This window comes from Saimiri boliviensis, chromosome 2 (genome assembly GCF_048565385.1).
Source record: "Saimiri boliviensis isolate mSaiBol1 chromosome 2, mSaiBol1.pri, whole genome shotgun sequence".
Lineage (NCBI taxonomy): Eukaryota > Metazoa > Chordata > Mammalia > Primates > Cebidae > Saimiri > Saimiri boliviensis.
The window spans coordinates 163,646,947-163,669,201 of record NC_133450.1 but is presented as its reverse complement, the minus strand read 5'-3'; the positions used below and the strand labels follow the sequence as shown (position 1 = coordinate 163,669,201).

The 22,255-nt window shown below is 36.6% G+C and overlaps 1 protein-coding gene and 1 pseudogene across 38 annotated transcripts in view; one reads left to right on the top strand and one right to left on the bottom strand.

Moving 5' to 3' along the window:
- Positions 1-22,255, top strand: part of PTPRD (protein tyrosine phosphatase receptor type D) — a 2,307,989-nt gene that overhangs the window by 599,794 nt on the left and 1,685,940 nt on the right. The window lies entirely within an intron of this gene.
- On the bottom strand, positions 10,343-11,672 carry LOC104651420 (keratin, type II cytoskeletal 8 pseudogene; annotated as a pseudogene).

The following is a 22,255-nucleotide window of genomic DNA, read 5'->3' as shown; positions in this document are numbered from 1 at the left end:
TCTTCTGTTATCCAGGGACCAATTCACCATTTCTTGTCTTCCAAAAAAAATGCATACCTTTCTGAAATAAAGATACATTGTGTCTACATCATTCCTTTGATCTACAAATCTAGTAGACTGTATCAAAAGAATTAGACTCTGCTGGGAAAACTCTGTGTATCCTTAATGACATATCTGTATTAGGGTTCTCTAGAGGAACAGAACTAATGGGAGACTATATATATATATGAGGTTATTATATATATATGAGATTTTACATATATATATATATATATATATATATATATGAGGTTATTAAGTATTAATGTACTGATCACAAGGTCCCACAATAGGCTGTCTATAGGGTAGAGGAGGAGGAGAGCCAGTTTGAGTCTCATAACTGAAGAACTTGGAGTCTGATGTTTGAGGGCAGGAAGCATCCAGTATGGGAGAAAGATGTAAGCTGGGAGGCTAGGTCAGTCTCGCCTTTTCACATTTTTCTACCTCTTTTATATTCTCTAGCAGCTGATTTGATGGTGCCCACCAGATTAAGGGTGGGTATGCCTTACCCAGCCCATTGACTCAAATGTTAATCTCTTTTGGCAACACCTTCACAGGCACAACCAGGATCAATACTTTGCATCCTTCAATCTAATAGAGTTGACACTTAGTATTAACAAACAAAGTATTGAATATGGCATTTTCACAGGTCTCCCAGCTGTTAGATAATTCATTTAAATTCAACTATATTTTGGGGATCAATAATATGCACTGAGTCATACCGCATATTATTTAGCTTGTCTTAAAAAAATAATTACTACCTGGCACTATGTTCTCTGTACTTGGACCTTGGAATTGGTCCATATATTTTTCTCTACAGAAAGACAAGGACAGATAGATTAATTTATTTAGCTCCTTCATTTTGTATTGGATTTTTTTCTGAGTAGGCATTCACTTCACAAAGGTATCTGTGTTGTGTACTATCTACCAAACACTTAAATAGGGAAACGTTAGTTTGCCACCTTCCCAGAACACAATGAAGACGTTAGCAGCTTCGTACTCAAAGTTCAAGGTTGCTTATGAAGAAAATGACAAACCATAGAGTCCAAAGGTGAAGATGAAACAGGATGGAAGTATGACAAATTGCTTGGTTTGTACCTTCACTGAATAGTCCATGGGCAGTGTTCAGGACACAGGACCCCATTGATCAAAACCAAGATTTTGTCAACTGGAATTTTTCTAGGGGATAGATTCTCTAAGTGGACTCCAGTCTTTTTCTCACCCATCACCAGGGCCCTGATATGTGTGACCATTCTTGTTTCCCCAAGCCTTCCCTTCAACCAGGTATCCCTCTTAGGAGTTCACATTACTCTAGTCACTCATGCTTCTTTTCTTTTCAGTCTATGGTTTTTATGGTAGAACTTATCTACTCTTGCAGCTTCAAGGGTCATTTCTATCTCATGACACTCTGATCAATATGTACTCCTAAGGCCTCAATTCTGAGAAACAAATCAACATATCTGTTTGATAGCACATTAGCTTCTTGCCTTCTAATATATGAAAATTGAATTTCAATGTTCTCCCACCACCCCCCTTTTGTGTTCCCATTTCTGTGAATTAAAGAGTCATCTACCCAGTTTTCCCCCTACAAAAAACCTAGAAATATATTTGACTCCTTTCTCACCTATCTTATCAATTCACTCACAAAACCTTATCAATCCCGTTGTATTAGTTCGTCTTCATGCTGCTGATTAAGACATACCTGAGACTAGGCAATTTATGAAAGAAAGAGGTTTAATAGACTTATAGTTCCACATGAGTGAAGAGGCCTCACATCATGGCGGAAGGTGAAAAGCACTTCTCACATGGCAGCAGACAAGAGAAGAAAGCCTGTGTAGGGAAACTGGTTTTTTTAAACCATCGGATTTCATGAGACATATTTACTATCAGGAAAACAGCACAGAAAAGACTTGCCCTCAGGATTAATTACCTTCCACCTTGTCCCTCCCACAACATATGGGAATTCAAGATGAAATTTGGTGGAGGGGGACACAGCCAAATCACATCTTCCTGCCCCTGGTCCCTCCCAAATCTTTACCTTTTCATATTTCTTTTTTTTTTTTTTGAGACGGAGTTTCGCTCTTGTTACCCAGCTGGAGTGCAATGGCGCGATCTCGGCTCACCGCAACCTCCGCCTCCTGGGTTCAAGCAATTCTCCTGCCTCAGCCTCCTGAGTAGCTGGGATTACAGGCACGTGCCACCATGCCCAGCTAATTTTTTTGTATTTTTAGTAGAGACGGGGTTTCACCATGTTGACCAGGATGGTCTCGATCTCTTGACCTCGTGATCCACCCGCCTCGGCCTCCCAAAGTGCTGGGATTACAGGCTTGAGCCACCACGCCCGGCCACCTTTTCATATTTCAAAACCAATCATGCCTTTCCAACAGTTCCCCAAAGTCTTAACTCATTTCAGCATTAACTGAAAAGTCCACAGTCCAAAATCTCATCTGAGACAAGACAAGTCCCTTCTGCCTATGAGCCTGTAAAATCAAAAGCAAGTTAATTACTTCCTAGATACAGTAGGAGTTCAGGCATCTGGTAAATACAGCCATTCCAAATGGGAGACATTGACCAAAACAAAGGGGCTACAGGCCCCATGCAAATCCAAAATCCAGCAGGGCAGTCAAATCTTAAAGCTCCAAAATGATTTCCTTTGACTCCATGTCTCACATCCTGGTCATGCTGATATGAAAGGTGGGTTCCTATGGTCTTGGGCAGCTCTGCCCCTGTGGTTTTGCAGGATACAGCCTCCCTCCAAGCTGCTTTCATAGGCTGGCATTAAGTATCTGTGACTTTTCCAAGCACACAGTGTAAGTGGTCAGTGGATCTACTATTTTGGGGACTGGAGAATGGTGGCCCTCTTCTGATAGCTCCACTAGGTAGCTCTCCAGTGGTTACTCTGTGTGGGTATCCAACCTTGCATTTCCCTTACACTGTCCTACCAGAGGTTCTCTATGAGCATCCTGCCCCTGCAGCAAACTTCTTCCTGAACACGCAGGTGTGTCCATACATCCTCTGAAATCTAGGTAGAGGCTCCCAAATTCCAATTCTCGACTTCTGTATAGTTGCAGGCTCAAAACCACATGGAAGCTGACAAGACTTGGGACTTGTACCCTCTGAAGCCATGGCCTGATCTCTACACTGGCCCCTTTCAGCCACAGCTGGAGCAGCTGGGACACAGGGCACCAAGTCCCTAGGCTGCAGAAGGCCCAAGGATCCTGGGACCCACCCACAAAACCACTTTTTCCTCCCAGGCCTCTGGGCCTGTGATGACAAGGTCTGCTGTGAAGACCTCTGATACATCCTGGAGACATTATCCTTATTGTCTTGGTGATTAGAATTTGACTCCTCATTACTTATGCAAATTTCTGTATCCAGCTTGAATTTTTCCTCAGAAAATGGAGTTTTCTTTTATGATCTGCTTTCCTTATAAAATTGAATGCCTTTAGCAGCATCCAAGTCACCTCTTGAATGCTTTGCTGCTTAGAAATTTCTTCCACCAGATACCTTAAATCATCTCCCTCAAGTTCAAAGTTCTGCAAATCTCTAGGTCAGGGGCAAAATACCACCAGTCTCTTTGCTAAGAAATAGCAAGAGTCATCTTTGCTTTAGTTCTCAAAAAGTTCTTCATCTCCATCAGAGACCACCTCAGACCAGATTTCGTTGTCCATATCATTATCAGCAGTTTAGTCAAAGTCATTCAATGACTCTCTAGGGAGTTCCAGACTTTCCTACATTTTCCTGTCTTCTTCTGAGCCCTCCAAACTCTTCCAACCTCTGCCTGTTACCCAGTTCTAAAGTCACTTCCACATTTTGGGTTATCTTTTCAGCAGCACCCTAGTCTACTGGTATTAATTTATTGTATTAGCCAATTTTCATGCTGCTGATAAAGAGATACCAAGATTGAGAAATTTATAACAGAAAGAGGTTTAATGGATTTACAGTTACATGTGACTGGGAGGGCCTCACAATCATGGCAGAAGGTGAAATCCATGTCTCTCATGGCAGCAGACAAGACAAGAGAGCTCGTGCAGGGAAATTTAATTTTTTAAAAACCATCGGATCTCCTCGGACTTATTCACTGTTACAAGAATAGCATGAGAAAGACCTGACCTCACAATTCAATTGCCTCCAGCCAGGTCCTTCTTACAACACATGGGAATTCAAGATGAGATTTGGGTGGGGACACAGCCAAACCATATCACCAATCAAGGGCAGATAGGAAATATTACAGGAATAAGAAAAAATGTATTCCAATGTATTTTTAAGCCATGTTCAAAATTCATCAGTGGAAACAAAATCCATTAGGAAAACCAAAATAATCACCCTCATCTAACGGAGAAATAGGCAATTCATATCAAAGTAAGAGGTAATGCTGTCACATTTTAGCATTTAGTTCAGTGTCTTTTACTGGAAATTTCAATCTCTATTATTTTATTTCATTAATAATTGAGCAGTTTCTACTACGTATATGTGCATATATAAAAATATTTTTAGAAGCATTATATTATTTGCCATAACCATGACAAGTTCAATGCTCAAAACTTTTCAGTAGACAATATCAGCGAGAATAAACTTATGTGCCATATATTGTCATAACAAATGCTTCCACATATATTGACTGAACATGTATGTTCTTCTCTTATGCTTCTATATTTTATAATACATGTGACATGATTACACTTGACAAAAGATTAATCATGTTTTAGTATTTTTGTACAGAAACTTAGTATAGCCAAGATATTGTTGGAAGGATGTAACTGTGCATCTCTCTATGATGGTAGGCCATGTTTGTGAACTAGGGAATCTTTGTTTCCCTGACAGCTTGGTAAAGGTCAAATTCTATCTACCTCTCTTTCCCCCAGCTTTAATGCCCGTGCTTTTATCTCAAACTACTATTTTGAACAACATGTAAAGGATCCCATTCATTCACTAAACATAAATTTTAATTACTGGAAGAGGAACTTTTGGTTACCTACAGACATATGATACAATAAAATAATTCACATTGTATTTCACTTTCTATTTATTTATAGTAGACATTTCCCCCCAAGTGTAAGATTTTCAGGAATCGGACTCTAATTCCTATCGATGGCCAGAGTGAACTGAATTAATAGAAGGAATTACCCCTTTTTATTTATTTTACCAAGGCCAAGTCTCTGGAGAAATGCTTCATTATTGCAGACAATACATTCTCTGGTTTGCTGGCTGGCTTTAATGGGATGTTAAAATCGATGGGAGCTATCTCTCTGTCACTTGAGAAGCACTGTAGGTTTTGTGGTGTGTTGTAATTTTATATCCTTCTCACGTCTTTTTTTAAAAGACACTCACCAAACCAAGTGTCTTACTTGCTTATGAGACCACAACTTCCTTTTTCTGAGGAAATAATTCTTGTAAATGTATAACGTACCTGGAATCCAGGTCCCACCATGATGGTTGTGTCAAAGTCATGATAGGTAATAGTGTCTACTGTAAACGCTACACGGAAATTGTGGGGAGGTTCAGATTTTGCTGTTTGCAATTGCTAACAGTGCTCCTCTTTTGAGAAAACAATGCCCCCATGTGATGGCAGCTTTATTACTGTAACTGTATGGTGACTTCTCCCGAGGATGAGCACAGATTGTGGGCTAAGATAAACAAAAATGATTTTTTGTCTACCATAATCTTTTTTGATTCACTCTATTTAAACAGTTGTTTCCATGACTCTTGAAAAATTTAGGCAGGCAACTTGACTTTTCTGGTAACTTTTAGATGCTAAAAAGAAATGTTCACAATCATTTCAAATCTTTAAAACAATGCCAATTTACTTCCAGTCCCATGGTTATTTAGTGTTGAGACCTGTCTTCTCTGCCAAGTTGGTACCATTTGTAGGCTAGTAGTCCAAGAAGGATGGAGTCATCATCTTCTTTCCCTCTCCTTGTTCAATCTTTGTACCATTTCTCCTCTTCCAGCTTGCCCAAGGCAATGTTTGACTTCAGGGCATGGTGAGAGAAATATATGAGGAGGACTCAAATTCTTAGTTAAACGGCATTGGCTTGGACTGGTCATTATTTAAAGCTGGCACTTTATCATCAGTACATTTGTGTACTGAGATATATTACAGCACCATTGGTTATGCAAGTGCTGAACTCTACTGAGATCCATTGCTTAACCCTTCCTTAGCCCTGAGTTAACTCTAGTTTTAATTTCTTTCTTTCTTTTCTTCTTTCTTTCTCTCTCTCTCTCTCTCTCTCTTTTTCTTTCTTTTTTCTGAGACAGAGTCTTGCTCTCTCACCATACTGGAGTGCAGTGGCGTGATCTGGGCTCACTACAACTTCTGCCTCCCGGGTTTAAGTGATTCTCCTGCCTCAGCTGCCTCCCAGGTAGCTGGGACTACAGCTGTGTGCCACCATGCCCAGCTAATTTTTGTATTTTCAGTAGAGACATGATTTTACCCTGTTGGGCAGGATGGTCTCAATCTCTTGACCTCATGATCCGCCTGCCTCAGCATCCCAAAGTTCTGGAATTACAGGCGTTTGCCACCTGTAAAGTTTCTCTTTCTTGAGATATGTTCTCGCCTGCTTGCTCTTCCTTTTGTTAGGATCTTTTCTTACTCTTTATATTTCTCAAGTGGTGAGGTTAAAATGTTCTGTGAACTGTAGCACAGGTGTTTATTTAATCATCAACATGGTTTCCTCAGAGTCTTTCTATCTTGACTTGGGATGGATAGGTTACACCTCAAATTTCTTTAAAGCCAGTGGGGGTGGCATAGCTCTCTCTCCAAGGAAATCATCTTTAAATATCATCTAATTCCTTATTTTCTAAAAGTGGGTGAGGGATTTAAAGGTTATCTAATTTTTTAAGAGTTTCTCAGATTTATCTAAATTTGCATCTTATTTGAAATGTGCTTAGCCAAGCACCCATTCTAAATCTGTTTTACATGCACCAAGAGAGTCGGAAAGAAATGTGAATTCTCCTATGATGAAAGTTGGCAATATCTAGTAAAACCAGCTCAAATCTGGCTGTCAAATGGTTTGTATTATGGTTATGTGTGTGTATACATATTTTTATAATTATCATTCTCAGGCAAAATTGCTTAAAAATCATAAAATTTCTAAATTTCTTGAAGGATTTGGACAAAAGTGGAAATGGGAAAGCAGTTCAGAAATGAAACACTTGAGACTAGGGAATTAGGACATCTGACTACGGTGTTGAATATAACACAGCATGTTATCTTTTCCTTAAGTATCACATTATGAGAGTTAATTATACAATTACTATAAAAGTGTCAAGTCTGTCACAAAAGTCTTATATAATAGGGGCTTCCATTTTCTCAAGACACCAGGCATTCACGCTGAGCAATAAAACACAATAAACAACAAATAAAAATTCTTTTCAGGGGAAAATTGCCTTCCTGGTTCAGAAACAGCTAGAATTTATAAGTCTCTATTTATATAATAGTGTGCAAACTTACTCTAGAATAAATTAAATGCATTGATTAACATACTAATACTATAACTATTTTTTAAATGCTGCCATATTCAAATTATACAATACTAAAACTTTGTAATCTTACATTAAATACATCTTACGACAGTGACAAAGCAAATATGACTTTCACATGACATTTGGAAGTATATCTAAAAATGATTGAAAATATATCGTGTTAATATAAAAATATAGAAAGTATTCATGACTGGAAATAGACAATACACTATTTTGTTAAAATCAGAATAATTAGAACATGTCAATTAAAGCTGTCATTGTGAAAAGTATGTATTTGAAGTGATTCATAATCATTATATTGCAAACCACTGAAGTCATTTTGAAGCATAACCAGACATTCCCAAACTTTTTACACAGGGGGACAGTTCACTGTCCCTCAGACCGACCGTTGGAGGGCCACCACATACTGTGCTCCTCTCATGACCACCAATGAAAGAGGTGCCCCTTCCTGAAGTGCGGTGGGGGGCCAGATAAATGGCCTCAGGGGGCCGCATGTGGCCCGTGGGCCATAGTTCAGGGACGCCTGCATAAGACGAAAGCAGTATTTTTCACAACAAACACTGGCATATCTATCATGATTGTGAAGAATGTTTTACCTCTATTAAGTGAAGTTTATTTTTTCCCAAAGTTTTTTTTTAATTTTTTTAAAAATTTTTTAGGACTTAACACCTCCGTAGCATTTTTACTTAGGCCCTAAATTGTAATTCAGCATATAATTGAATGTCAGAGGGCAGTAAGAAAGCAAACTTAGCACTTAAAAAATAAGAATCAGAAATAAATTTCTCATACTTCTGTAGTAACTCTCACACTTTATTAGAAAAGAAATGTGTTCTATTTGATGTCTGACAAAATACATGAGAGATCTTGATCATGTGGAGAAAATAAAAGAAAAAAAAGAAGTCAATACAAAGGTTTGTGAAAAATTTGAGGGTACAGACACAGAAGTTAGTTTTATTTAGAGGAAACATACAGAACTTTACTTTCTCAAGTGCATGGAAGAAATTATGTGCAGAATTGATTTTTACTTTCCCAAAAGGTTGGACAGGAGTTCTTGCTTTTCAGTTTATAATACCCCATTATTCAGGCACACGTGTGTCTGTGGCATGGTTGGAGAGGCCAACTTTCCTTTATCAATGGAAGCACGAAGTTCTCCTTTATTGGAAAAGTTTGTAGATAAATTGTTGTCTATTAATTTCTGATTGGCTATCCTCTTAAAATGATTAATTCTAATTTGCTTAGTCATAACAGAAATATATTTATGTATATACACATATATCGATGTAGAAACATATATATATATATGTATATATATATATGTTTAGTGATTTAAAGAAATCTAAGTTTTGCTTCTGATCACTGTGTCAAAAATCTTTTATTTGAGAATTTGTAGTATATATATATATATATATATATAGGTAAAATATCATTTTAATTTGCTTTACATTTTAACACTTGGACAAAGAATATAAGCATCTAGTACAATATTTTCTGAGGCAGAAGACAATTCCATTTAAAGACAGCTTTCTATACAGCCAGTAGAAGATGTTTTGGAAGCATAAAAATACTGAGGCATAAAACATGCTAAAGGAACAGCCTAATTATAACCATATAATTCAATGGGCTATCTGCTCTATAATTTTGAATTATTGAGAACAGAAAAACAATTAATGGAAGAAATCATTTTTAAAATGGGAATTCAGCATTTTGACTCTCCTTTATAGCACTTTATTCATTCCAGTGACCAAAATAAAACTTAGTCAATGTAAATTTTAACTGCTACCCAATCTACATTAACTACAATAAATTAGTTAAATGATTTTTTTCTATACTTTACAATGAAATATCCACTGTGTAAAAGTTATGTAGGTTATTTTTTACTCTGCACTACAAGTGCCTTTTGGCCTTATTTTCTTTCTGTTATTTGTTAAAATGTAATGCCATTACTTTCAATGGCAAAACCTGCAACTGCTCTTGTAGCAACCTGATGCTAATATTCCTGTTGGGAGTATCTGAATATGAAAGGGAAAGTGATCCTCTATTGCTTTCATTCAACAAACATGTATTCATTGCTTACTATGTGTGCCAATAAATTAGAATGCTATGCATGAGAGCAGTGTATCAGAAATAAGATATATAAGACCCAAACTGCTTTATGTCAGAGGAGTTTATCATCAAATATAACAAGGAAAGAAGTTCAGATTTCCAGGTTTGGTTAATCCGATGACATACATCATGGAGGATTCAGGAAACGTCCTTCTGTATGTAACTCTGCTTCCCTTGGATTTCTGTTCTTGGGTTTATTTTCCGACAGTCACAAGGTGACTGCAAGATGACTGCCACAAAGGCACTGATTTTTCTCACACCTTCAGAAATGTCCAGGAAGGCTCTCTTAAGTGCCAGTGACCACATTTGGAAAGCAGCATTACAGGATCAAGCATCTCACATTTCCATATTCTATAATGGAAGGCAGATCTATTAGAAGGGAATGCAAGTGTATGTATGTGGGCATGGGTTGGCTGTTGATGAGCAACCAAAAATGTTTTATATAGGCAATATTCACAATTTATTTTTATTTTTTGGCAGGGCTAGCTGAGGTTTTATTTTGGAACAACAACAACAACAAAAATTGATTTTTTTGTAGCTCGAGGCATGGGCAAGCAGGGGTCCCTAGGCAGTAACTCCCCCTAGGGTGGGTTGAGGGCCAGGGCTGAGCCTCAGGTGGGTCTCCCATTCCCCAGGCTTCCCTGAACAGCGGCCTGCCTTCCGGGCTCTGAGGCAGCCACAGGAGGGGCAGGCTACAAGGGGCTGCTGCAGCTGTTCACTTAGGCAAGATGTCAGAAGACTCGGACACCAGCTTCCCATCGTGAGTCTTGATCTTCTTCGCAACCACAACCCTGGTGGAGTTGGTGCAGCTTTAGGAGCAAGGCCACCTGCATAGCCACTGGTGGTCTTCGTGTGGATACCTATGTTCTGCATCCCAGACTCCAGCTGGCTCTCCTTGCCCTCCAGCAGCTTCCTGTAGGTGACGATCTTGATGTCCAGGGCCACCTTGACGTTAATCAGCTCCTGGTACTTACACAGCTGCTGCACCATGTCCTGCTTGGCCTGCAGCAGGGTGGCCTCCAGCTCCGATAGCTTGGTGTTGGCATCCTTAATGTCCAGCTCCCCACGCTGCTCAGCATCTGCACTGGTGGCCTCCAGGGAAGCCCTTTGGCCTTTGAGGCCCTCAATCTCAGCCTGGAGTGGCTGATGTTTCAGTTCATCCAGGTGATCTGTCTTTGTATGCTGCAGGTCATCCCTGTGCTTCCCAGCCAGCGTCTGCAGCTCCTCATCCTTGATCTGGTGCATGCTCTCAGCCTCAGCCCGGGTGCTGTTAGGGATCTCCTCATACTGTACCTTGACATCAGTGATGATGTTGTCCATGTCCAGGGAGCAGCTGTTGTCGATGGACAGCACCACAGATGTGTCTGAGATCTGGCGCTGCAGCTCCCAGGTCACCTCCTCATACAGCTGCCTGAGGAAGTTGATTTCGTCTGTCAGCCTTTCCAGGCGAGACTCTAGCTCTACCTTGTTCGTGTAAGCCTCATCCACATCCTTCTTGATAAGGACAAATTCATTCTCCATCTCCTTACTCTTATGGATCTCATACTTTTTCTTGAAGTCTTCCACCAGCCCCTGCATGTTTCCAAGCTCCACCTCCAGCTTCAGCTTCTCCTGGCCCAGAGTCTCCAGCTGCCACCTGAGGTTGTTGATGTAGCTCTCAAACATATTGGCCATGTTGCTTGGAGCCATCTTATGCTGCTGCAGGAGTCTCCACTTGGTCTTCAGCATTGTGTTCTGCTGCTTCCGGAACCATACCTTGTTGATGAAGGGGACAAATTTGTTGTTGAGGGTCTTGATCTGCTCCTTCTCTCCAGGTTAAGGAGGCTCAGCAGGCTCTGGTTGACCACGATGGTGGTGATGCCTCCCATACCTCTGGCCCTATCACAGTCTCTGCCCAGGCCAACCTGGAAGCTCCTACTGCCCACTTGGAAGAAGCTCAAGGAGCTGATGTGGGCCCTGGGCCCACTCGTGTAGGAGTGCCTGCCGAAGGCCCAGGGGCCAGAGGTGGGTACCTTGCAGAACTTCTGGATCACCCTGATGGACATGGTGGAGGCAGGCAGGCTAAACCAGGCAGATTCTAGAAGGAGTGAAGAAACTGCTTCTTGGTCCAATTGTGTTTTTACAGAGTTTAGAACCATATTGGTGTGTATAAGCAATTTTCACAGAGAAGGCAATGCTTACCATGCAGAGGATAAGTAAGAGTTTTCAGATAAAGCAAGGAATTCATAAGTGAGCAGTGATGATTAGAATTATAGGACTTTCTAGTCACATTCATATAAGTGACTAGCATCTATTTCTAAGAATACTCTAGTGGCATAATAAATGTGAAACAGTGTGGCTATGCATTTAAACTAGGGGAGGGTATTGTGTCATGCCAAATTGTTGGTTCATTTTAAGCACAGAAAAAAAACATGTCCAAATAAAATAGTAACATTCTGCTTTGAATACTGTTTGATTATAAAATTGTTCCTCTTTCAAAGTAAAAGATACTATTCTTATTATTAATAAGTATTTAACTTCTTAATGACAAAAGTAAGATCATTAAGAACTTTAATCTTTCTTCAACATCTGAAGCTGAGTTATACATAACAAGAGTTAAAATCATTGTGCCAAACGTTGTAATAAACCATTTATATACATTAACCTTTATATGAATTAACTCACAATGCCACTAAGAAAGCACTATAATTTTGCTCATTCTACAGATTTGAAATTTAAGGTGCAAAATGGGCTGGATCAGAAGTTGGCATTTTCTCTTTTTTTAGTTCTTTTAGTTTCTAATTTATATCTTTTAGTTTCTAAATCAAATCTTACCTCTTAGAAAACCTTACTGAGAGACGTTTAAATAAAATTAGTCTTACAGGTCAACTGCATTCAAATAGCATTTCCTTCAGGGAAAAAATTTAATACCTCAAAAGTTGGTATTAAAATAAATATTTTTGTAGAAAAATACCCTTAAAGTATTGTGCATATTGACAACATGTTTATTAGAAATGTATTTCTTAAATAAATCACTTTTGCAGAGTAATGGTATATTTGAGAATACTTTTTTTAAAAGCTTAAAATATAAAAATCTTATCTGCTATTTATATCACATGATAAACATGAAATGTAGAAGGGAGCACAGATGTAGGCGGTTAAGAAAGCTCTGACCCTGGCAGGTCCACTGAGACCATCTACCTGTATCTCGTGACTTATTGCTTCAGATTTCTTGGAATATACAAAAGAGATAGAAGGGGTAAAAAACCCAATCAAAATCTTTAAATTCCAGGAATTTTTTCCTTTCTTTTTATCTTGTCTTCCTCTCCTTCCTCCTGTTTCTCTCCCTCTGCTGCTCTTTCCATTCCTCCCGGCATATTCTTCCTCTTTCTCTTCTGATTCTTGTTCTTTTGTGTTGTGTATTTGTGGATGAGAGGGGAGTTCATAACCTAATAATCTAGTAATGAAATTACTATTCAAAAGTAAAGAGTCAGGAAAAGACAATACATAAAACCTAACTTATGCTATTAAAACTAAAAAAATAGCTCTACCTGGGTAGATGCTAAGTGCTAGAATGTACCACGGGGAATGTTTCTGGGGAGACTTGCTGTTCTGGGACATCATTTGAGTGTTGTGATAAGTGAGGTTATTCAAATATTTTTAGTCTTCATTTGAGTGTTGGTTGCAATTGTACATGAGGGCATTCAATTGGAGAAATTTCAAGACATCCTCGAAAAATTAATTCTCTCAGATATCAAAATATTACTTAAGTATAATAATTAAGAAAATGTGTCATTAGTTTAGTAGTACACAAATAAGTGAAGAACAGAATACAGTTTCCAGAAAGAGATGTGATAGGCAGAGAAAAGATGGTTTATTTAACATATGTACTAAGGACTGGCATGGTGGCTCACACCTGTAATTCCAGCACTTTGGGAGGCCGAGGCTGGTGAATTATCTGAGGTTAGGAGTTTGAGACCAGCCTGGCTAACATGGTGAAACCCCATTTTTACTAAAAATACAAAAATTTAGCCAGGTGTGGTGACATGCACCTGTAATCTCAGCTCCTCAGGAGGCTAAGGCAGGAGAATCATTTGAACCCAGGAGGCAGAGATTGCAGTGAGCCCAGATCGCACCATTGCACTCCAGCTTGGGCAACAAGAGCGAAACTCCATCTCAAAAAAAAAAAAAAAAAAATATATATATATATATATATATATATATATATATATATATATATATGTACTAAGATAACTGAATTTTTATATGGAAAAATTAAAATTGGGCTCCTACTTCTCACCATTTAGTCTAAATGAACTAAAGACTTAAACCTGAAAACAAGAAATCTTGTTTTCAGGAACATGAAAAATAAAATCTCTATATAATTAAGATGTCGAGTATTCTAAGACAAGCTTTGTTTACATAAGGTATAAGCCATGAAGGCAAAAATTAATACATTTTATACCAATAAAAATAGAAACTTATGTTTATAAAACATCTTTATAGTCCATAAAGAAAATAAAGCCAAAAAATTAAGTATACACAACAAATATAACTTAACGAACAATAAAACCTACAAAAAGGACTCCTGAACATTGACAAACAAAAAGAGAAAATAAAAGGACAAAGAAATGAACAGAAATTTTACAAGTTAATAGTTTATACCCTTATGAAAATATGCCAGCAATAAGATAAATGCAAATTAAACTCAATAAGAAATATTTGATGCCTGCCAGACTGACAAAACTAAAAACATCTGGCATATTACTACTTGTTAGTAAACATGGATGATTGGGAACTTTATTCACATTACTGGTGGGAATGTAGATTGGGACAGTTTGGGAAACAACTTGGTATTTTCTTATGAGATTAAATGTGTTTCAAACATGACACAAACTTCTCACTACTATCCTAAAGAAATGCTTACAAATGTACAATAGGAGGGCATGGTGGCTCACTCCTGTATTCCTACCACTTTGGGAGGCCAAGGCAGGAGGACTTCTTGAGCTAAGGAGTTTGAGACCAGCCTGGGAAACATAGTGAGACCCTGTCTCTACAAAAAAAAGTCAAAAAATTAGCCAGCATGGTGGTGCATGCTTATTGTCCCTGCTACTCTGGAGGCCAAGGTAGGAAGATGGGTTGAGCCTAGGAGAATGAGATTGCAGTGAGCCGCCATGTGCCACTACACTCCAACCTGGGTGACAGAGCAAGATTCTGTCTCAAACAAACAACACCATTGGAGTCATTTCCAGTAATATTTCTAGTAGCATTATTTGCTGTGGAAATACAGACAAACTTGGAAACAGTCTACAAATTTCTCCACTTTAAAATTCCAATTTTCATTTAATAATTAATAAGTACCCTATAAAGACATGTTTTACGACTAGATACTTCATTTTCTCTACTTTCCCCATAGTTTTATCTTTCTTTGATTATTTACAGACGCCATCATTTTATCTATGTTTCTCAGCATACTGCAATAAGAAAGAATTTCCCTCACTGTCTGTCTCTCTCTCTCTCTCTCTCTCTCTCTCTCTCTCTCTCTCTCTCTCTCATCTCCCTGGACATATGGATAGCTACTTTATTCAAACAGTTATAAGTCACTACTGTAAATTTGTTACTATAAACAAGTAGATTTTAAAATAAAACAATGTCATCAGCAAATTTTTTAAAACAAGCATTTTTCTAATACTTGCTAAAATGAGGAAAATAACAAATGTGCATATACAGATCTCCCCAAATTGCACACATATTTGGGGAGATCACATTAGGCCTTTACCAACTACATATGCTTTAATTTATATTGATAGCCAGTATATTTCCAGGTTCTGAGGGACAAAGACCAATAGTGGTCATTGAAGGTGGTTGTAGTCTGGTGCCCACCTCAGGAGAAGTCAATTCAAGTGTATTGCCGTGTAAGCAGGGTGTGGTATCAGTCTACTGGTAATTAGAGAGAGAGGCTTATGAGACACACAGTACAGACTCTTAAGATCAGGAGAGCAGTACTTCTCAATGTGATCCTGAAATGAAATGTTTCAAAATGACCTTGTGGTATCTAACATTACAAAACCCGCTTAGTTTCTAAATCCTACCAGAGGAGAAATACATTTCTTAAGATGCTGTGATAATGGTGGCAGCTGCTGGCTGATATCTTGGTACCCCCACCTCTTCCTCTTCTTTCTACTACTAGTCTTCCTTCTCATTCTTTTCCTTTTAATAATACATCAGAAGTACCTGGCTTTGTGTTAAAGGCTTTGCAAGTACACAATTTACATCTCACAGTGATCCCCATTTTAAAGTTGAGGCTGGGATTGACTTCATCTTCTTCAGTATCCTATAAAAAGCTAACTGCCTTTATATTTCTACTATGTCCTATACATCGTCAGAGTCAATTGCTAGTTGATTGCAATTTCATCTTTAGTTGTTCCCAAAGGATTTCTTTCAAAGGAGGCATAATTTGAGTGTAAAGTATTTTCACATAGACGCACTGACTTTGTGCTACTGTGGATGATTTTGCTCTACAGCCATGGTTTTCTTAACTACTTAAATATTTATCTAGTGTAATAACAATAATTATAAAATGTAAGTCAGCAGCTGTTAGTGCACATATTTTTGTTGCTGAAAAATTCAATTAGAAGCATTACTAGCTAAACCAATGAAAAAGCAGGTAACTCTGAAAAGGTCAATTCTGAGTTATTGCTGCCCATAATCATTTCCCAAGCCATTAAGCCTATAAAATCCAATTGAAACTGAGAGTCATAAAAGCAAATTATAGAAAAGCTGCCCAGGTAGGTGGTGAGAGTTCCAAACATGTGAGTAAGATACTTTACAGAAATTACTTCAACGGGATTATCCATAATAGAACTACTCTAGTGGCTGCTATTACCATTTACGGATTCCATATCTTGAAGACATTTTAATTACTCAACTCCAAATAATTCAATGAGGTGAAGTGCTGAGGCAGTTTTTAACTGCCCCATAAAGCGGGGCAACAAGTCTCTTCAATTTAAGGATAGAAGAAAAAGCACAGTTAAATATAGAAATAACTATGCACTGAATCACATCAAAGGTCTTTTGCTGCAATAGTGATTTATGCCAAAATAGGTCTATATCACATAATTTTAATGGATAATTAAAAATATGCATTTGTTCCAAATCAAAGTGTTTCTATCCTTTCCTTGTTCTATTCTTATTTCATGTTTCATTTCTCATCTGTAAAGCCAGCTTCCTCTTACCATTTATGACTTGTGGAGGCTCTGTCTTTTCATTAAGTAAAATATACCGAAACAGTGTAAATGTCATGTAAATAAAATATAATTTTGTAATGAAATGCATTATTTCTAGAGTGAATACAATTGTTTTTTGTGATCCCAAGTCGTGAGAAAACAAGCATTTGAACACAGCAATAACTCTAGAAGTCAAAATGCACCTAGAATGCTTTATGGTCACTGGATCTTATACATGCAGTTAACAGTCTACTTAATAAAATGTGAAAAGCAAATGTAATATTTCTTCTTGGAAGAAAATGGAGAAGTGGAAAGAATATGGGCTTTGTAACCTAATTACCTGAATTGAAATTGCAGCTTAAATTACATAGCCTCAGTAAGCCTTAGTTTCCTCATCTGTGAAGTGAGGAAAACATTATTTTCCTACTTTAAAGGACATTTCATCATCATTACTGATTGATGTCAGTAATTGGATTGATGTCAGCAAATTGGATTGTATTATATTCATGACTGAATTGTTATGTAACTTTAAGCAAATGACTCCTAGTCTTCTAAGGTATCATTTTTCTAGTTGGCAACTGAAAATGGATGATAGAAGAGCTGACGAGAAGATTTATTCCTTCAGAAACTCTGAAAACCTTGGCGATGACTATGGAATAAAATAAATAACACATTTAGTATTACAGATTTGTCCTTTGTTTCATTCAATGCTATTAAGCAGAGAGATATAAAACCTAAATTTTGAGAGCCATACACAAAGGAAGAAACAGAAAAACCTATGAGATGACTATGCATGTTAACAAAAAATATCAAATTCTAGAACATTATAATTTGAACCAAAATATAAAATAGCTAGCAGAAATTTAAAACATAAAAAGTTGAATATATCTTTCATTGAAACAGCACCTTGAAAAACAATTCTGAAGTTGTCAGCAACATACCTACATCTATTTTTATTAAAAATCCAATGAAGTGTTTCATCCATGTGTACTAGAGTCTTTGTAAAATTTATTACAATTATAGTAATTGCCATCAATTACTTGTCTATGTTGAATTTTTTTTTTTTTTTTTTTTTTTAGTTACTACTACATTTTATCTGAAATAAATGATCTTCTGCTTGGAATACTGACTTTACCTCTGAAATTCATTAGTAAAAAATTCTGAGGTGAATTTCTCCTTCCTGCCCTTTTGGTGTGACTTGTTATGAGAGGAAAAACGGAGTACCTATGTAGTCTTAAGGGTTTAAAAAATATATAAATAACATAAATCAGGATTATTTATTTATAAATGGAATATTTATTTAATTAAATTTATGTTTTAATGCAAATTAAATTTTGTTCTTTGATTTATGTGATAATTGTCTTTCACCAGCATTAGCACAGTAAATTTCTCTAACTAGAGGTCGAGACCTGATGTCTCTTTCAGTGTCCATCTGTGGCCTTGGAAAAGTCATTGAAAAAATTCTGTAGGTTTTTATTCTTCTATAAAATTACGACAATAAAGCTTGATTTTAGATATACTCAGAACACAACATGGTAGAAATAATACTGGCTTTGAATTTATGTAATCGAAGTTCAAATCATTTATTTGCCACTTCTTATCTTCTATGTTTAAATAAAGTATTTTAGGTTAGTAAATTTAAGATCCCTGATAACATACTAATAATAATAATGGCACAAGATTGTTGATAATCAAAGAAATCTATTCTCTAGTGGATATGCTTTCCTAACAGATCATGGAAATAAACAATAAAATGTTAAAGTATTTTGTTTATCTAGTCATGATCTTGAAAATTGCATAGATCATTTCTAGGTAATAATTTAATCTCACACTCATTGATTTGACTCTGTTTGCTGGATTGTATGTCTTCTATTATTTTGTGTTTTGGAGTTTACCCTCTAAGTAGCTATCCCAATTACATATAATTCAATACCTATGCAAGCAATTTGGAAACCTTTCTATCAGGAGCACACTTGGGGTTTCCCTTTTTTCTGTATTTAACACATGACTCCAGTATTGAGCGTTGCGCTGTTCTTATGATAGGTTTAAAACCTTACCCTGCAAAATTACCATGTTCCAGTAACAGCGCTAGGCTTGGGTGATGAAATCGTGAGTAAAATCTGACATTTTCCTTAGTAGTCTCATCTACTAGACTTCTCTCTATAGTTTATAATCTAATCTATGTGATTATTTACTTTTTAAAAATAAATATCTTCTATAGTTAAATGGTGTGGTGACGGAATTGTGGAAGATAACTATTTTTAGAAGATGAGAATTACTAAAACTTTAAAAAATCTCACACATAAGTGAAAAGTTGCAAATATGAACATACTCAAAAGAACAGTGGAAAACACAATTTTTTTCCATCTGCTTTTCCATTTTTTTCTTCCAAATATTTTTTTTCTTCTTGCCTGAATCTTCCACCAGTCCTACCCCTTTTTTGTTATTTTTTTCTTCATCTTGTGATTACAACCTAATTTCTCTTTGGTCATATAGATGATTATCCCTTTAATATTCTATTACATACTTTTTTACAGTTCTTCCAGATTCTTGCAAAGTTCCATTTGTACACCTCTTACAATGTTTAACATCTTTGAATAGTTTAATAAATATTAAAAAATCATTTGATGAAGGGAATTCTTACATATGTTTGTAATTTTTACAAATACTTTGTACTTTTTACAATAGCAACCTACAGGTTAACTGTCAATATCAATATTTATTATTGAAAAGGAAGGATTTAATGTGATAAAAAGTTAATTAGCAAAACAACAGTGAGTTTGGGGAGCATACAAAGGCCAAAACAATACCATTGGCCAGACACAATGGAAGGGACTCCATGAAGATTTATCCCCACTGTCTCTCCATCCTTACCTCCAAAACTTGAGGTACTGATTATAGATTAAGTACAATTCATTTTAGGAGGTGATTTATAAGAAATAAGAAATGCTTCTATAAACTCAAATTAATGTTTTAATAGAAAACTAAGAGACTGAAGAATTCAGAAATTCTTCTCAAACTCATAATCATAAATTACTATTTCAAATCCCCAAATGCTGAGAGTGCAACATGTTACAATGTATATTTTTTGTAAGAATAAGCATATAACCATTTTTAAGTAAACCAAATAATATAACATAATATAACATAACTTACTATGATTTATAAGTGTCAATTAGAACTAAGAACATAATTGTTCTTAGGTATAGAAATATGATGAGAAAATAAATATATTTTTCTTTAACATGTCATTGATCTTAGTAGAATAACTTAAAATTTGCTAAAGTAACTATTGACTGATAAACAAAATTTGATTGTTATGCATCAATTGTAACAGATAATTTATTTCTAACAAGTTCTGATTTTGGACAGCAGCTGTCTAAACCAGTCTTGCACTGGGTATCTGTCAGCAGTGAAGGCATGATATTTTGACATTAGTCTATTTATTATTGTGCCTTGGCTTTTGTTAAATAAAGTAGAGGAATCAATGAAAACTAATTTAAGAAATTTATGCATTAGACACCTAAAAGTGAGTTAGAATAAGCTCTTTTTAAATTTGTTTTGTTTAAGTTCCATATTGCTAGAAAATGCCAACTTCTTTTTTTTATTTTTTATTTTTTTATTTTTATTTTTTGAGATGGAGTTTCGCTCTTGTTACCCAGGCTGGAGTGCAATGGCGTGATCTCGGCTCACCGCAACCTCCACCTCCTGGGTTCAGGCAATTCTCCTGCCTCAGCCTCCCGAGTAGCTGGGATTACAGGCACAGGCCACCATGCCCAGCTAATTTTTTTATTTTTAGTAGAGACGGGGTTTCACCATGTTGACCAGGATGGTCTCGATCTCTTGACCTCGTGATCCACCCGCCTCAGCCTCCCAAAGTGCTGGGATTACAGGCTTGAGCCACCGCGCCTGGCCAATGGCAACTTCTTGATGTCTCTTTAGATATGTAGTGACTTAGCTATCAAGGGAAAGAAAATTGGATTGAAGTTAACTAAATTCAATCTAACCAACCAATGTTTTACAATTAAATGCTTTTCCAATGATCAGATCTTCTGTTTTTAGTATGTGAAATAAAAGTTAACAGCTTGGAACACTGTCAAGTTTCTGCTGAACCTTCCAATCCAAGAAAAATAATCTGTGTGATTATGTTCTTTTACAAATAATTGCCTTCTATAGGTAAAAGGTGTGCTGCAGGGATTGTGGAGAATGACTTTTACCTTAAAGCAATGGTTTATGTATTCATTTATTAATTTTTATGAAATAAACAACTTTGCAGAATTTGCAGAATTTATCCATGTCCTAACCAGATGAAAGACTTGGTATTGGTTTCTTGTCCATATCTAATTTTCCTGATAAAACTAGAATATTTAAAATACTTAAAATATTACCTATATATAGTTCTTCTTTTTTTTGTAACCACATGCTAAGTATTATATTTAATGATTACTAGTTCCACCATAAATACCCATTTTTTGAAGACTATTAGTGTTCCAGGATCTAGACAAGAGTAACCTTTGAATTGTCTCAATTCCAATCTTTTTTCCTCTTATTTATAGAGAACTTACTCTTGCAAGGCAATATTTCGTTTCAAAATTGTTTTGAATACTTTTGCATTAGGGTCTGTAAGCAAACAAATCAGATATGTCTGTTTATTTTATTTGGCCATTAGGATGTAAAAAAATAATTGCAGAATTTGAAATTTAAATTCAAATTGAAAAATAACAGTATCTACTTTATAAGCCTGTTGTGAGTACCATGTGAAATGTTACATGTAAAGTACTTAGAATAGTGTTCACAAATGGCTGTATCATTAAATGTTTTCATTGTTATATGTTTTATCAGCCTTTTGGATATTAATCTTATTAGGTTATTTTAGTATTAACTCTATCTTATAGAAAGATTTATCAGGCAGGGCACAGTGGCTTACGCCTGAAATCCCAATACCTAGGGAGGCCAAGATGGGCACATCGTGAGGTCAGGAGTTCGAGAGCAGCCTGGCCAACATAGTGAAACCCTATCTCTATTAAAAATATAAAAATTAGCTAGGCATGGTTGTGGGCACCTGTAATCCCAGCTGCTCAGGAGGCTGAGGCAGGAGAATTGCTTGAAACCGGAAGGCAGAGGTTGTAGTGAGCCGAGATTGTGCCACTGATCTCCAGCATGGGCAAAAGAGCAAAACTCCGTCTAAAAAAAAAAAAAAACCTTGGATTAAGTTGAGATTCTATCTTTTAATAATAGCACTTTAGCACTTTCTCTTCTGTAGTTTCACTATCTCTTATATCATCTTAGCCTTTTTAATCTAATTCAGAACAGATGATTGTTCTCATAACTGGATTCGTATATATCCAATCTTTTTTTTTTTTTTTTTTTTTTTTTGAAACGGAGTTTCGCTCTTGTTACCCAGACTGGAGTGCAATGGCGCG